Genomic DNA, 17896 nt, shown 5'->3' with positions numbered 1-17896 from the left:
AATATTTTACTGTTTCCTGCAGTATCAACAGTAAAACTTCTTTAGAGCAGAAAGTTGCATTTTTATCTTATATTAGAATTAAAAACCAAAGATACTGTATGTACACTTTAAAGCTATTTTTAAGGAAAAAAATGCAGATATACAAATTTCATCAGTATTTGTTAGTTTTCTTTCAATAAGTTAACGCATTTGTTTGGTAAAAACTAAATGAAAATCGTGTTTTCGTCACAAATTTGCCTTCATAACAAAACGAATGCACAAGCCTAGTAGAAATTCTAATTTGTTGAGAACAAAGTCACTGCTAAAATTTTCAGAAACTGCTATTTTTAAAGCATCTAGATATCACAGACAGTCTCAGATCACACAAATATAGATCAATATTTAAACTTCAACAGAAAAGAGCTAAATGGATTATTAGAATTGCCAATTTAAAACAAAAGCAGAGAAGAAACTAATAACTGGTGCCAAAACAATTCTTATGTATTAATGAAGAAAAAGGGAATTGTAAGTATAATGGATACATTTGTGTATCTGCTTTTTTGCAGCCTATGATCAGCATAGGAAGTATACAGCAAAGAGAAAAACTACTAAGTAATATGACGAGAAGCATTTGTTTGTTTAGAGTGGATTACATTTTATTGCCATTATGAAAAATGAAAAATAAAATTAGACATTAGGTGACAGTAATATGAATTTAAAGCGATACTGAACCCAATTTTTTTCTTTCATGATTCCGATAGAGCTTCCAATTTTAAGCAACTTTCTAATTTACTACTATTATCAATTTTTATTTATTCTCTTGGTATCTTTATTTGAAAAAGCAAGAATGTAAGCTTACGAGCCGGCCCATTTTTGGTTCATCACATGGGTAGCACTTGCTGATTAGTTGCTACATTTAGCCACCAAACAGCAAGCACTACCCAGGTGCTGAACCAAAGATGTGTGTCTTGAAAGCTTACATTCCTGCTTTTTCAATTAAAGGTACCAAAAGAACAAAGTAAAAATTGATAATAGGAGTATATTAGAAAGTTACTTAAAATTGGATGCTCTGAATCATGAAAGAAAAAATTTGGGTTCAGTATACCTTTAAAGTAAATGTAAATTTTGATTCTAAAGTGCCCGTTTTTTTTAAAATTCGATTAAAATCAGGAGCTCTTTAATTCATAAAAATTTACATTTCACTCGTGTTATGAAAAAATACTTACCTTTTAAACTTGACAGCATCTCCAGCTTCCTCCGGTCGTCGCAAGCCATTTCTGATGTCAGAAATGATGGATCGTCATCCTCCAATCACGGCTTCCCTCCCAGGGGAATCAGTGTCTGATTCAACGCTGAGATTGCAGGAAGCCGGATTCCTCATTTTAGACCCAGGAAGAGGCTTTGCGATGGTTGGAGGAAGCTGGAGCTGCTGTCAAGATTAAAAGGTAAGTTTTTTTTCACAACACGAGTGAAATGTACATTTTGATGAATTAAAGTGCCCCTGTTTTTAATCAAATTTTTAAAAACCGGGCACTTTAGCATCAAAATTTACATTCATTTTAATGATTTGATAGATGTTTTAGTTTGCGCTAGATTCCACATAAGATACAATATTTAACCAGTCTTTGTTAAAAGAAGTTTTAACAAACCATAGAGCAGGGGTTTTCAAAGTCTTAGACAATGGGCCTCCCCTGTCATGATATTTACAAGGCAGCACCCCCCACACACACTTATAGCAAATGTTATTTTGTTTTTTTCTCTTTAAAGAAAATTTTAATATTTCTTTTTAGTTTAATTTGGGTAATTTACACCTAATCCAGGGTTCACACACAACTCTCAAGAGCTGATGTTGTTCAACCAAAAAAGCTTAACTCAAGTTTCAATTCACACTTTATTACAGTGTGTGTTAAATGCAAAAATGACTGTTCAAGACAACAAACACAACCATTTTAACCTCATTGCCTTTCGTCCACCTACATCCCACCCATTGATGTATTCCCACTATAACCTGACAAGTGTCTTTGTCTGCTGTTACAAAACATTCTGGGCTAGCTTACAAGTGGAGCGCTATTTTTAATGCTCCTGTGAGCTCGCGGAAGCACTTTGCACTTAGTACAATTAACCAGAGATCAGACCTCTGGTTAATTAAAAAAATGTGCCCCAATTGCCCCAAAATAAAGTGGACAGTTCATTTTTAAAAAAAAAAAATATGAGAATCTTAATTTTTTTTAAAACTGCACAAAGCATGTACAATGGGGTTAAAGTGAGGGGTTGTAAAAAAGTGCCTTTACATTGACGTTTATGGGGACTGGGTTTTTGCTGTAAATATACACTCACCGGACACTTTATTAGGTACACCTTGTTAGTACTGGGTTGGACGCTCTTTTGCCTTCAGAACTGCCTTAATTCTTCATGGCATCGATTCAACAAGGTATTGTAAACATTCCTCAGAGATTTTGGTCCATATTGACATGATAGCATCACACAATTGCTGCAGATTTGTCGGCTGCACATCCATGATGCGAATCTCCCGTTCTACCACATCACAAAGATGCTCTTTTGGATTGAGATCTGGTGACTGTGTAGGCCATTTAAGTACAGTGAACTTATTGTCATGTTCAAGAAACCAGTTTGAGATGATTTGAGCTTTGTGACATGGTGCATTATCCTGCTGGAAGAAGCCATCAGAAGATGGGTACACTGTAATCATAAAGGGATGGACATTGTCAGCAACAATGCTCAGGTAGGCCGTGGGGTTTAAATGATTCTCAATTGGTACTAAGGGGCACAAAGTGTGCCAAGAAAATATCCCCCACACCATTACACCACCACCACCTGCCTGAACCGTTGATACAAGGCAGAATGGATCCATGCTTTCATGTTGTTTATGCCAAATTCTGACCCTACCATCTGAAATTTGCAGCTGAAATCGAGACTCATCAGACTAGGCAACGTTTTTCCAATGTTCTATTGTCCAATTTTGGTGAGCCTGTGCAAATTGTAGCCTCAGTTTCCTGTTCTTAACTGACAGGAGTGGTGCCCAGTGTGATATTCTGCTGCTGTAGTCCATCTGCTTCACGGTTCAATGTCTTGTGCATTCAGAGATGGTACTCTGCATACCTTGGTTGTAACAAGTAGTTATTTGAGTTACTGTTGCCTTTCTATCATCTCGAACCAGTCTACCCATTCCGCTCTGACATCAACAAGGCATTTTCGTCCGCACAACTGCCGCTCACTGGATATTTTCTCTTTTTCGTACCATTCTCTGTAAACCCTAGAGATGGTTGTGCGTGAAAATCCCAGTAGATCAGCAGTTTTTGAAATACTCAGACCAGCCTGTCTGGCACTAACAACCATGCCACGTTCAAAGTCACTTAAATCCCATTTTTTCCTCATTCTGATGCTAGATTTTAACTTCAGCAAGTCATCTTCACCATGACTAGATGGCTAAATGCATTGAATTGCTGCCATGTAATTCGCTGATTAGCAATTTGTGTAACCAAGCAATTGAACAGGTGTACCTAATAAACACCTAGATTACGAGTTTTGCGTTATGAGCGGCTCGGTACTAATTTGCAAGTTATTTCCACCGCTCACCTCCCTATAGTGCTGCTATTACAGGTTTTCAAAAACCCGGAGTTAGTAGGCAATATGTCAGCGTTGAGCTCCATACCGCACTCAAATACCAGCGCTGCTTTGAGCTGGTTTTATGCGCTTGTGCATAATATCCCCATAGACATCAATGGGGAGAGCCGGCTAAAAAAAAGCCTAACAACTGCAATAAAGGAGCGTAAAGCTCCGTAACGCAGCCCCATTGATTCCTATGTGGAAAGAAAACTTATGTTTACACCTAACACCCTAACATAAACCCTGAGTCTAAACACCCCTAATCTGCCGCCCCAGACATCGCCGCCACCTACCTACACTTATTAACCCCTATTCTGCCACCCCCGACATCGCCGCCACCTACATTACACTTATTAACCCCTAATCTGCCAGCCCAGACCTCGCCGACACCTACATTATACTTATTAACCCCTAATCTGCTGCCCCTAACATCCCCGCCACCTACCTACACTTATTGACCCCTAATCTTCTGCCCCCAACGTTGCCGCCACTATACTAAAGTTATTAACCACTAAACCTAACCCTAAGTCTAACCCTAACACCCCTAACTTTACTATAATTAAAATAAATCTAAATAAAAATTACTATCATTAACTAAATAATTTCTATTTAAAACTAAATACTTACCTGTAAAATAAAACCCTAAGCTAGCTACAATATAACTAATAGTTACATTGTAGCTATCTTAGGTTTTATTTTTATTTCACAGGCAAGTTTGTATTTATTTTCACTAGGTAGACTAGTTAGTAAATAGTTATTAACTATTTACTAACTACCTAGCTAAAATAAATACAAATTTACCTGTAAAATAAAACCTAACATGTCTTACACTAACACCTAACCTTACACTACAATTAACTAAAACATACTAAATTACACAAAATAAAAAAGAAATTATCAAATATTTAAACTAATTACACCTAATCTAATAGCCCTATCAAAATAAAAAAGCCCCCCCAAATTAAAAAAAAACCCTAGCCTTTTTTTTTTTCCTTCTTCCCCAATCCCTAACTGCTCTCCTCCTTCTCCACTACCCCTTACGATGCCTTTTCTTGTCTTCTCTCATCTTTTCTCACTTATAAAAGGTATGACCTCATACCTATAGACGTCTTTATAACTTGACCAACAGATATGCTATACAGCGACGCTGTATCATACTATGCAATTAAATGTGACCTGTGTACCTGAAATATGTTTTTTTTACGCACAATTGGAGATATGTTTGCACTGCATTGTATTTTCCAGATGATATCTCTGTAATGTTTGTCTTACAAATGCATTTACTGTCTCACTGTTTGTCTTTTAACACTGGTCACTTAATAAAGCTTTATTGGTTTAAAAAAAAAAAAAAAAAAAAAAACCCTAGCCTAAACTAAACTACCAATAGTCCTTAAAAGGGCCTTTTGCGGGGCATTGCCCCAAAGAAATCAGCTCTTTTACCTGTAAAAAAAAAATACAAACAACCCCCAACAATAAAACCCACCACCCACACAACCAAACCCCCAAAATAAAATACTATCTAAAAACCTAAGCTCCCCATTGCCCTGAAAAGGGCATTTGGATGGGCATTGCCCGTAAAAGGGCATTTAACTCATTTTCAGCCCAAACCCTAAGCTAAAAATAAAACCCACCCAATAAACCCTTAAAAAAACCTAACACTAACCCCCGAAGATCCACTTACAGTTTTTGAAGACCGGACATCCATCTTCAACGAAGCCGGGAGAAGTCTCCATCCAAGCGTCAAGAAGTCCTCAATGAAGCCGGAAGAAGTCTTCATCCAAGCGGCAAGAAGTGGTCCTCCAGGCGGGCAGAAGTCTTCATGTAGACGGCATCTTCTATCTTCATCCTTCCGACACGGAGCGGCTCCATCTTGAAGACATCCGGCACGGAGCATCCTCTTCATACGGTCCCAGCCGTACACTGAAGGTTCCTTTAAATGAGGTCATCCAAGATGGCATCCCTTGAATTCCGATTGGCTGGAACAGCTAATAGAATGCGAGCTCGATCCTATTGGCTGATTGGATCAGCCAATAGGATTGAAGCTCAATCCTAATGGCTGATTGCATCAGTCAATAGGATTTTTTCACCTTTAATTCTGATTGGCTGATAGAATTCTATCAGCCAATCGGAATTCAAGGGAACACCATTCTTGGATGACATCCCTTAAGGGAGCCTTCAGTGTACGGCTGGGACTGTATGAAGAGGATGCTCCACGCCAAATATCTTGAAGATGGAGCCGCTCCGCGTCAGTAGGATGAAGATAGAAGATGCCGTCTACAAGAAGACTTCTGCCAGCCTGGAGGACCACTTCTTGCCACTTGAAGACTTTTCCCGGCTTCGTTGAGGACTTCTTGCCACTTGGATGAAGAATTCTCCAGGCTTCGTTGAGGATTGATGTCCGGTCTTCAAAAACTGTAAGTGGATCTTCGGGGGTTAGTGTTAGGTTTTTGTAAGGGTTATTGGGTGGGTTTTATTTTTAGCTTAGGGTTTGGGCTGAAAAAGAGCTAAATGCCCTTTAAGGGCAATGCCCATCCAAATGCCTTTTTCAGGGCAATGGGGAGCTTAAGTTTTTTAGATAGGATTTTATTTGGGGGGTTTGGTTGTGTGGGTGGTGGGTGTTACTGTTGGGGGGTTCTTTGTATCTTTTTTTTTACAGGTAAAAAAGCTGATTTCTTTGGGGCAATGCACTGCAAAAGGCCCTTTTAAGGGCTATTGACAGTTTAGTTTAGGCTGGGTTTTTTTTTATTTTGGGGGCGCTTTTTTAATTTGATATGGCTATTAGATTGGGTGTAATTAGTTTAAATATTAGATCATTTCTTTTTTATTTTGTGTAATTTAGTGTTTGTTTTTGTAATTTAGTTAATTGTATTTAATTAATGTAAGTTATTTAATTGTAGTGTAAGGTTAGGTGTTAGTGTAAGACAGGTTAGGTTTATTTTACAGGTACATTTGAATTTATTTTAACTAGGTAGTTATTAAATAGTTAATAACTATTTACTAACTAGTCTACCTAGTTAAAATAAATACAAAGTTGCCTGTAAAATAAAATAAACCCTAAGCTAGATACAATGTAACTATTAGTTATATTGTAGCTAGCTTAGGGTTTATTTTTAGGTATAAGTATTTAGTTTTAAATAGGAATTATTTAGTTAATAATAGTAATTTTTATTTAGATTTATTTTAATTATATTAAAGTTAGTGGGTGTTAGGGTTACACTTAGGGATAGGTTTAGGGGTTAATAACTTTAGTATAGTGGCAGCAATTTTTGGGGGCAGCAGATTAGGGGTTAATAACAGTAATGTAGGTTGCGTTGATGTTAGGGACAGCAGATTAGAGGTTAATAATATTTAACTAGTGTTTGCGATGCAGGAGTGCAGCGGTTTAGGGGTTAATATGTTTATTATAGTGGCGGCGATTTCCAGAGTGGCATATTAGGGGTTAATCATTTTATTTTAGTGTTTGCGATGCGGGAGGGCCTCGGTTTAGGGGTTAATAGGTAGTTTATGGGTGTTAGTGTACTTTTCAGCACTTTAGTTATGAGTTTTATGTTACGGCTTTGTAACATAGAAGCCATAACTACTGACTTTCAGTTTACGGTATGGATCATGTAGTTATATTCTGTACCGCTCACTTTTTGGCCGGACAGGAAGTCCCATTAAAAAAAGGACTTTTTGAAAGCTGCGGTAATAGTTACGTTGCGTTATGGCCAAAAAAGTGTGCAGGTACAGATATATCTGCAAAACTCGTAATACCAGCGGTAGTGAAAAAGCAGCGCTTTTTCACTCATAACGCAAAACTCATAAGCTAGCCGAAAGTAGTCAGTTAGTGTATGTACTGTACATATATATATTTATATATGCATATACACATATAAACACATAAATATATATGTATATATTTATATAAATAAATATATTTTTAATTTGCTTCACAACGCTGTGCGACTTACCCCCTGCACTGCGCTAGGTGCTTTGCCGTGTCTCACAGCATGAGAACGAGGCTCCCATTGGAACCTAGAAAAGTTTGCTCTCCTGAGTGCAGGGCTTCCAGGCAATGCAAACGCGAGGTCACTTTCGCTTTGTGCTTAACTTGTAATACCAGTGCACATTTGCGTGCGCTGGTATTACTGAGTGGAATGCAAATGTTGCAGTCGCGGAAGCGCAATTTTGCGCTCCACTTGCAACCTAGACCTCTATGTTTTGCCAAAGTCAGCTGCTGCTTGTGTTTGGATAGTGCGAAGTGTACCTCCTCATAAAAGGGATGAAAGTTTCTGGTTACGTACAGTCCTGTGTGTGTTCACTACATGCCTGTGTGTTAGGCCTGAGTAGTGGGGAGATTAAAGGGATATAAAACCCAATTTTTTTCTTTTGTGATTCAGATAGTGCATGCAATTGTTAACAACTTTCCAATGTACTTCTATTATCTAACTGTCTTCATTCTCTTGATATCCTTTGTTGAAAAGCATATCTAAATAGGCTCAGTAGCTGTTGATTTGTGGCTGCACATAGATGACTCATGTGATTGGCTGACCCATGTGCACTGCTATTTCTTCAACAAGGGATAGCTAAAGATTGAAGCATATTAGATAATAGAAGTAAATTGGAATGCTGTGTTAAATTGTATTCTCTACCTGAATCATGAAAACAAAATGTTGGGTTTCATGTCCCTTTAATGGCAGTCCTTCAAAGCATATAATTGTGTCCTACAAAAGATTAAAAAGCGACATGAAACCCAATTTTTTTCTTTCATGGTTCAGATAGCGCATACCATTTTAAACAACTTTCCATTTTATTTCTATTATCTAATTTGTTTTGTTCTCTTTGTATCCTTTGTTTAAAAGTATACCTAGGTGGGCTTAGAAGCTGCTGATTGGAGGCTGCACATATATGCCTCTTGTCATTGGGTTTCAGCTAGCTCCCAGTAGTGAATTACTGCTCCTTCAACAAAGGATACCAAGAAAATGAAGCAAATTAGATAATACAAGTAAATAGGAAAGTTGTTTAAAAATTGTATGTTCTATCTAAATCATGAAAGAAACAATTTGTGTTTCTTGTCCCTTTAAGTTTTGTAAATGTATCAAAGCAACATGATTTTATTGAAAGTATTTTTTTTTCTGACAAATCAATTTAAAGGGCCAGTAAACACCTTGCAATTACAAGATCCTACCATTGTCTTGCTATAGAATAACATGACAGCCAACTCTGAACATTTTTAAAACAAATAAAAATCTTGCTTGCTGCATTTGTTTTTCAAATACAATATTTGAAGGAGCCAATCCAGGTTTGCAGTTGTTATCTATTAAAGCCATTAGGGAAATATATGTAGCAGGGTTATCCTTGATACGTCCGCCAAGGTTCTTTTGCATGTCTGGTGAATTAAAACCGCACAATTTTTCAAAGCTAAACCACACGAAAAGGGAAAAAAACAAAAAATGAAAGTATATTGCAATGCTATTTTACTATGCATAACTTTTATATCTCAAGAGGTTTACTCTTTAAAGGGACATTAAACCCAAAAATTTTCTTTCATGATTCACACAGAAAATACAATTTTAATCAACATTCTAATTTACTTCTATTATCTAATTTGCTTCATTCTTTAAATATCATTGTGTTGAAGAAATAGCAATGCACATGGGTCAGCCAATCACACGAGGCATCTATGTGCAGCCACTAATCAGCAGCTACTGAGTCTATCTAGAAATGTTTTTCAGTAAAGAATATCAAGAGAATGAAGCAAATTACATATAGAAGTAAATTAGAAGTTGTTTTAAAATGGTATTCGCTATCTGAATCATGAGAAGAAAAATGGGTGTAATGTCCCTTTAAGTTTTGACCACACAACGGTAGCAGCAATATATTTTAACAAAAAAAACCTGCAAAAAAAACAAAAAAACTTTGCAAAAATACAGCTAATGGTATTTAAAATGTGCTGCTGTACATTGTAGATGACATAAGAATTTTTCTTTAGATGCATTTTAAAGTTAGATAAAATGCTAATGTTATGTACCGGTGTCAGTTGTGACTCAATTTTATTGACATATTTAACAGTCATTGTTTGTATCTAAGGAGACTGTGTCTTTGGCTGATGATTTTATCTAAGCTTAATTCATCAGGTCGTTTGGTGCAGTTGAATTTTGAAAATACATAATTTGTTCGTTATTTCCTATGGAGAACATCTTAAAGGGACAGTCTAGTCAAAATTCAGATAGCGCATGCAATTTTAAACAACTTTCCCATTTACTTTTATCATCAAATTTGTTTTGTTCTCTCCGTATTCTTTGTTGAAAGCTAAACTTAGGTAGGCTCATAAACTGATTTCTAAGATGTTCAAGGCTGCCTCTTATCTCAGTGCATTTTGACAGTTTTTCACAGTTAGACACTGCTAGTTTATGTTTGCCTTATAGATAACATTGTGCCCACTTCCGTGGAGTTATTTATGAGTCAGCACTGACTGGATAAAAGTCTACACAGAGAGAAGCGCACTCACAGGAACAAATAACCAACATAATCAATTGTTAGCTTGTTCTAGGTGATTTACCAACCTGGGTGAAGCTTCTTTTTAGCCCAGTAATGCTTTTTTCACAGAGTATAACTTTCCTGTAGTATATCAGGTCTGATCCTGCCTATTAAGGTTCAGTCCAGCGCCAAAATACCAGGCAATTTCTTTTCTAAATAAGGAACACGGAAACCCTAGACAATCTGTTTCAGCCTTATTGGGCCTTGTCAGTGAGGTGCTTAGAGGAATATGGCTGCACCTTACTGACCTCCCTTTAAGGCCATCAAAAGAGCAGTTGGACAGCATCTAAAAGATAAATAAAGTAAAAGTTGTAGTTAGTGCTACAATCCAGCAGGCAGCACAACAGGGGGTTCTTTACATTGGGACTTCATGGAGACTATTCCTTATTGAGTGGCCATTACAGGGTGCTTACGAGTTGAGATGGGAGGGAAACATTATGCTAAAAAGAGTAACTATTATGGATGCTAGTGGATCACTTAAGGTTAGTTTTACATTCAAGGTAGTGTTTGTGTGGAGGACACATGGATGCGAGAGGGTATGGCTAATAGGGTGTTGCAGTAGAGACTTTGGGTATTTAGTGAGTATTCGCAGTTAGGGTAGAAACAGAATTGAGTGGTAGGGTTAACAACTTGTTCCCTCAGTTATGACTTGGTTTCATACAGAATACCTTGCTCAGAGATGCCCAGCCCCATCCATCCCATTAATATTCTGCCCTTGGACCTCCAATACAACCCCTAATTACCCTTACTATCTTCCCAGTCACCTGCCCTGCCATTAGACCATAACCTCTACCCCCATGTCATCTGCCCCCCTGAGTGCCAACAATCTGTTTCTGGTTGATGCCGCTAAGTGCCTGTAAACGCAGTAGGTTATGAGAGACCATCTCTCTACTGTAAATAAGACTAAGTAAAATAATTAATTGGTCAAACACGTGTAGTTTTGTCCCAAGCTAGCCGTGCCAGGGATTTATGTGGGTAAACAAATCTCCTGACCATCTGGATGAGTAAAAGCTCTGCACAATGATTTACTTTACTTATTTACATTGGAGGGTTTTCTATCATTCCTTACAGCTTTACAGTTTCTTTACATTTTATCATTTTGATACGACAAAGCAAATGCTATCAACTAAGCTCTCATCTCATGATGCAAGGTATAGGCATTTGAACTAAACATTCACAACCTCTATATCAGAAGACGTTTAGAAACGCTGGACATAAACCCTCATGTTAAGAAGTAGATCGTATGTGATATTTAAAAGCAAAACAGTCCTTACTAGGTTAAAAATCTGTACATCATTTTAAAATGAAAAGTCATGTTACAATTTAGTCTTGTACTGCATCCATATTTTAATAATTCTTTCTGTATGTGCATTGGTCAACAAATGTATGATCAATGGAGTCCATAGTGCCTTAAAAATAAGCCTGATATGCTGATTTCCCTGCAGTCCAGGCTATTTTGTCTGAAATATTCCTCCATCTACTCTAGGACAAGTCTAGGAACTATAAGTCCCAGCATGCTGTGATTGCCTGTTATCACATGACTAGTTAGGGCACCTAATCATAGAAACAGTGGATGCAGGAGAGGCACATAATGTCCCAGCATGCTGTGATGCCTGTTATCACATGACTAGCTAGGGCACTAATCATAGAAACAGTGGATACAGTAGAGGCACATAATGTGGCAAGTGTTAATTTTTCAACATTAAATATACATACAGTTTAAAATGCCTGCCATATTAAATGTTTTAAGTATCTGCCACTTAACGTAATGCACTCTATTTTTGATATGCATATTTTGAATGGAGAGAGAGAAGAAGAGGAGAGAGAGAGAAGAGGAGAGAGAGAGGAGAGGAGGAGAGGGAAGAGAAGAGAGAGAAAGATAGAGATAGAGAGAGAGAGAGAGAGAGAGAGAGAGAGAGAGAGAGAGAGAGAAAAGTTTAGGCACCCCTGACAATTTCCATGATTTTCATTTATAAATAATTGGGTGTTTGGATCAGCAATTTCTTTTTCAGAGTGATGCGGAAGAAGCCTTTTCTGCACACACGCCACAAACAGAGTCGCTTGAGGTATGCATACGCACTTTTGGACAAGCCAGCTTCATTTTGGAAGAAGGTGCTGTAGACTGATGAAACAAAGATGGAGTTATTTGGTCATATCAAGGGGCGTTATGTATGGCGGCAAAAGAACACAGCGTACCAAGACAAACACTTGCTATCCACAGTAAAATTTAGTGGATGTGCTATCATGCTGTGGGGCTGTGTGGCCAGGGCCGGTACTGGGAATCTTATTGAAGTTGAAGGTTGCATGGATTCCACTCAATATCAGCAGATACTTGAGAATAATGTTGAGAAATCAGTCACAAAGTTAAAGTTACACAGGGGCTGGATATTTCAACAAGACAACGACCCAAAACACTGCTCAAAATCTACTCTGGCATTTATGCAGAGGATATCAATAAGGGTATTTCAGCACTCCACTAGGTGTTGCAAGTCACCCAAGGGCCACTGCCTAGGCCCAAACATACATATAAAAAATAGCAAGCGGGGGTGACAGCAATTCCAATATAAATTTATTCAAAAAAGACAAAAATAGGGCAACGTTTCAGGACCTTATCCCTTAATCATGCCATCGCTTAACACAAACACTAGAGTGATTTATATACAGGTGTACCACTAGGTGGCGCTAAAGAATAATTAACCCATTCCTTACATATATATTCACAATTTAACTATAATATTTTAAGTCACAATTATTATCAATTCATCACTCCTGACATGTATAGCAGCAAACGAATATGTTAAAAAATACATCGAAATCAATATCATTTCATTATAGAAAATCATTTCATCATATAGGATTCAATATTTACAATCATCATTAATTCATCATAAGAATACAGTGAGATCCCAGTCTTTATTTAACCCTTTAGGTTCTAAACTCTCAAGTTCATACATCCAATATGACTCTTTTTGTTTGAGAATTAATTCCCTTTTACTTCCTCTTCGTGGAGTGTTAATACTGTCAATAATCTGAAATTTCAATTGACTAATGGAATGGCCAGCCTTCAAAAAGTGAGCAGCTAGGGGGGCTTTTAAATTACCAGTTCGTATATTACTTTTGTGTTCGATAATTCTTTCCTTAGCAGATCTAGTGGACTCTCCTACATAGACCCCTCCTCACAGACACTTAATCATGTATATTATGAAAGAGGTTAAACAAGTGAAGAAGTCTTTGATATTATACTTCTTCCCAGTGTGGGGGTGATAGAATATTGCCCCTTTAGTCATGTTGCTACAACAAGAACACCCCAAACAGGGGTAACAATCTTTATTTTTAGTGGTAATATATCCCAGACCTGTTCTGATACTTGAGCCAATATCTGCTTTGACCAACTTACTCTGGATATTAGCGCCCCTTTTAAAGGCAGGGAGGTCTTTGGAATTCAGCTATAGTGGGGTTACAGTCAGATAGTATATTCCAATGCTTCTTCATAATTCATAATATTTCTTTACTTTGAGCATTGTATTCAGAGACAAAGATTAATCTATCATTTTTCTCATCCCTATTCTTAGCTTTATCCTTAAATTTCAATAAGTTAGACCTGGGGATAGATTATCCACTCTTTGGTAATTAAATTAATTGGGTATCCCCTCTCTATGAACCTATCACCCCATCTCTGTCAATCTTTATCGAGCATTTCATCATCTGATATGATCTTACGTACTCGCAACATTTGACTATGGGGAAGGGATCTAAGAAGAGAGGGGGGATGGGCACTTTCAAATCTCAACAGGCTATTACAATCTGTATTCTTTTTAAATAAATCAGTTTTAAATCTGTTACCTGTTTTAATTACCCTCACATCCAGGAAGTCTATCTGTTCTTCACTCCAGAGGAACAAGTACAATGTTCTGGAATGGCCATCCCAGACCTGAATATCATAAAAATCTGTGGGGTGATTTGAAGTGGGCTTGTCCATTGCTCGGGCAACCATCAAACCTAACTGAACTGGAGATGTTTTACAAGGAGGAATGGTCTAAAATATCTTCATCCAGAATCCAGACACTCATTACAAGCTATAGGAAGCGTCTAGAGGCTGTTATTTCTGCTAAAGGAGGCTCTACTAAATATTGATGCAATATTTCTGTTGGGGTGCGCAAGTTTATGCACCTGTCTAATTTCGGTTTGATGCATATTGCACATTTTCTGTTAATCCAATAAACCTCATTTCACTACTGAAATATTACTGTGTCCTTCAGTTATTTGATACATCAAAATGAAATTGCTGATCCAAACACCCAATTATTTATAAATGGAAATTGTCAGGGGTGCCTAAACTTTTGCATACAACTGTATGTATGTATATATATATCATGACGTGAGAATTCTACAACAAAAAGTATGATTAAAAAAGGGACTATCCCTGAGTGTTGCAAGATGCATCTCATTGCAAGGGAAAAGCATTGGAGAAAGTTAACAGACAGCAGTGGGTACACTTTAAATATTGCAGCCAATACAAATCAGATTAGCCTGTATTCAGCGTACAGTTTCTTATAATCACCTCTATTTTTGTATACAATTATATTTTTTTCAATAAAATATGGGTTTTTTTAGAACTATTTAGTTTTAAATTGTTAATGTAATTAAACAGTACAACTTTTACGGCATATTTTTATTCTTATTGTATGATAGAATGTTTAAAGGGACATGATTCAGATAGAACATACAATTTTAAACAACTTTCCAATTTACTTCTAATATAATTTTTCTTTGTTTTTGTTATCCTTTATTGAAAAGCAGGGATGTGCACATGTCTGCAGCACTATATAGCAGCAGTTTTGCAAAAATATTATACATTAGCAAGAGTACTAGATGGCAGCACTATTTCATATAGTGCTACAGGCTACCTACCTAGATATCCCTTCAACAAAGAATAACATGAGAATAAAGCACATGTTGATAATAGAAGTAAATTGGAAAGTGTTTTTAAAATTATATTCTTTATCTGAATCATGAAAAATAAGAACAATGTAAATGTCAGACTTTTTACATCTGTAATGTGATTTTCCAACAAACAGAAACTCAGAAAACAAATAGTTATATAAATTATTAGGAACATTATAAATAAAAAAAACTACATTACCCAGATTGTATAATGGGGACTATATCCCTGTGTTCACAGTAAACCATCAAATTCTAAACCATGCCTGTAGGTAAATAACATGCACGTGCCATCAATGAAAGTGATCTGATTAAACCCAGATTAAAGTCAGCTGTTGATGTAGGATTTGCTTGTATGTTTGTGGTTGCATCTACTGTGAGAGGCATGGTCCACAAAGAGTTGCCAAAGAAACCGTGAGAGCTAACTGTTGAAAAGTAACAATCAGAAGACGGATATTAAAGAATATCGAAGGCACTGGAGGTACCATGGATCACTGCCAAAACCATTATCAATAAGTGGAGAAAATGTGTCACCAAAGAGACATTGCAAAAATCAGGACAATCCTCCAAAGTTGAGGAGAGGATGAGGAGATAACTTTTCAGGGAGACTACAGAGGCCCACATCAACACTGAAGGAGCTCCTAGCATGTGACCACCATCTCTGCTATTCTGCACATGTATGGGCTATGGATTAGGTGCCAAGACAAAAACCCTTTCTTACAAAAAGAAACATACAAGCCCAAATAAATTATGCCAAAAGATTAATTCAGTGGACCCCAAACCATGTGGAAAAATGTGCTAGGGTCTAACAAGACAAAGATTGACGTTTCTGTCCCTAAATAGTAAAACATATGTTTAGCGCAATGCCTATAATGCTCATCATCCAAGGACCACCATACGAACTTTGAAGCACTGTGGATGATAGCCTCATGGGGCTGGTTCGCTTCAGCTTTGTAAGGGGCTCTTGTCAAGATAGATGGGATAATAAATAGTTCCAAATATCAAGATGTTTTGGAAACAAAACCTGGCGGGCCTCTGTCAGAAAGATGAAGAGGAATTTTACATTCCAACATGACAATGAGATAAAGCATACATCCAAGCTGACCAAGGTATGGCTTCAGAAAAGGAAAATTAAAGTCTTGGAATGGCCCAGTCAGACTTCAGACCTGAATCCAATCGAAAACATGTGTAATGACCTAAAGAGAGCTATACACAGGAGATCCCTTGCAATTTGAAGGAATGTAAACTTTTTTGCAAAGAAGAGTGGGATAACATTCCAAAGTCAAAGTTAATAGAGACTTATTCACAGTCTTGCTGCTGTTATGAACTCAAAAGGTGCTTCCACAGAGTATTAGTTGGTCAGGATGTGCAGACTTGTGCAATCAGCGTGCTGACATTTTTTTATTATTATTATTTAAAACGCTCCTAAAAAAATAACTATTTGGTTTTTGTTTGTTGGGAAATTGCATTACAGCTGAAAAAGTCTGAGATTTACATTGTTGTCTTTTTCTGTCTTTACATTTCAAAAACCTGCAATTCCATAAGCTTGTGTAGACTTATCAGTATATATATAAAAAGATAAAGGAATCACTCCGGACAAATAGCTCGCAAACAGAAAGTGTCCACTTTATTCTGTGATCCAAACATATCATAAAACAGCAATAGCAGCAATTATAAAAAGGTAATGTGCTGCAGTTTGTACTATGTACAATGGGTAACTATGGCCTAGATGTTAGGGTGAATAGGAGCACTAGTGTGACGTGGCCTGACGCATTTCAGCTCCTATGGAGCCTTACTCATAGACAGCACATATATATATTATATATATATATATATATATATATATATAGGTGCAAAAGACCAGCACTCACTATTCTTATTTAAGCCGGGGTGCATCCCACATAGTAATATACAAAATAAGTCCAAAGAGAGCACTCGCTGTGTTGAAAAAGTGCTTTAATCCATTAAGTAAACGTTTTCGGGGAGTGACCCCGTCATCAGACAAGTGACTAAAGCAATTATATATTATAATTATAATTTACAATTAGGCATTTATTCACTTTCCAAAAAAAAACCTAAATGTTAAATTATATACCTATTATTTAAAAAAAACAAAAAACTGAAAATATGTAATTTTGCAATATCATGCACATTATTCAGAAAAATTTGTACCAAAAAGTATAATTTTACCATAAACTAGCTTCTGATCTTTTACAGTTTGCCATGGAAAAAATTTCTAACTCAACTTGGTTATTTAATTTCTTTCTTACTGACGCCATTCCAGTCCATTGGAAACATGTCTGTTTAGAATTTGTTACCCTGCTCATGTTACGCAGATGATAAATCAGAGATGGATTACCTACATTTTGGATTGGGTAAACAAATAAGAGCTTTTTAAACAGACGAACATAGAAGTAAAAAAAAATTAAAAAATAAGCACCCAATGGCAAAGTAGAACATAAAGAAAAATTGATTACTTATTGCATATTTAAATACAATTTGAGTGATCTAAAAAAATAAATTTATGTCATGGGTGAAAATGGCACTTTCTATCAAGTTGGCTGGTTTCTAAGTAACTTTCTATAACACCTAATAACAAATTAAATCTTAATGAAGGTTTTTAAAGTGAGATTTTTTTTTAACTAGTTTTAACAATGTAATGAATCTGAAAACACCATGTACTTGTTAAAATGTGAATTGAGCATGTATGAAATTAACATCTTAATTTCTTTTGTGCTGCCCTAGGCACTGATAAATCTACTGTCCGAACACCCTACCAACATTTTCTCAGATTTTCCTCATTATAATTTCTCACAGTGAAAAATAAACA

At 36.6% G+C, this 17896-nt stretch overlaps 1 protein-coding gene across 2 annotated transcripts in view; it reads right to left on the bottom strand.

Annotated features, from left to right (window-relative positions):
* The window catches only part of TMEM100 (transmembrane protein 100), a 30709-nt gene that overhangs the window by 11019 nt on the left and 1794 nt on the right, over nt 1-17896 (bottom strand). The window contains exon 1 of one of the 2 annotated variants that reach the window (XM_053708228.1): nt 2317-3527. The exons of the other annotated variant lie outside the window; for it this stretch is intronic. The gene's annotated coding sequence lies outside the window, so the exon portion shown is untranslated. Of the gene's footprint in view, nt 1-2316; nt 3528-17896 lie in introns of those variants that run through there. 2 annotated transcript variants of the gene reach the window in all.

Source organism: Bombina bombina, chromosome 1 (genome assembly GCF_027579735.1).
Source record: "Bombina bombina isolate aBomBom1 chromosome 1, aBomBom1.pri, whole genome shotgun sequence".
Lineage (NCBI taxonomy): Eukaryota > Metazoa > Chordata > Amphibia > Anura > Bombinatoridae > Bombina > Bombina bombina.
The sequence above is the reverse complement of the archived record's forward strand: the minus strand, read 5'-3'. Positions and strand labels throughout refer to the sequence as shown.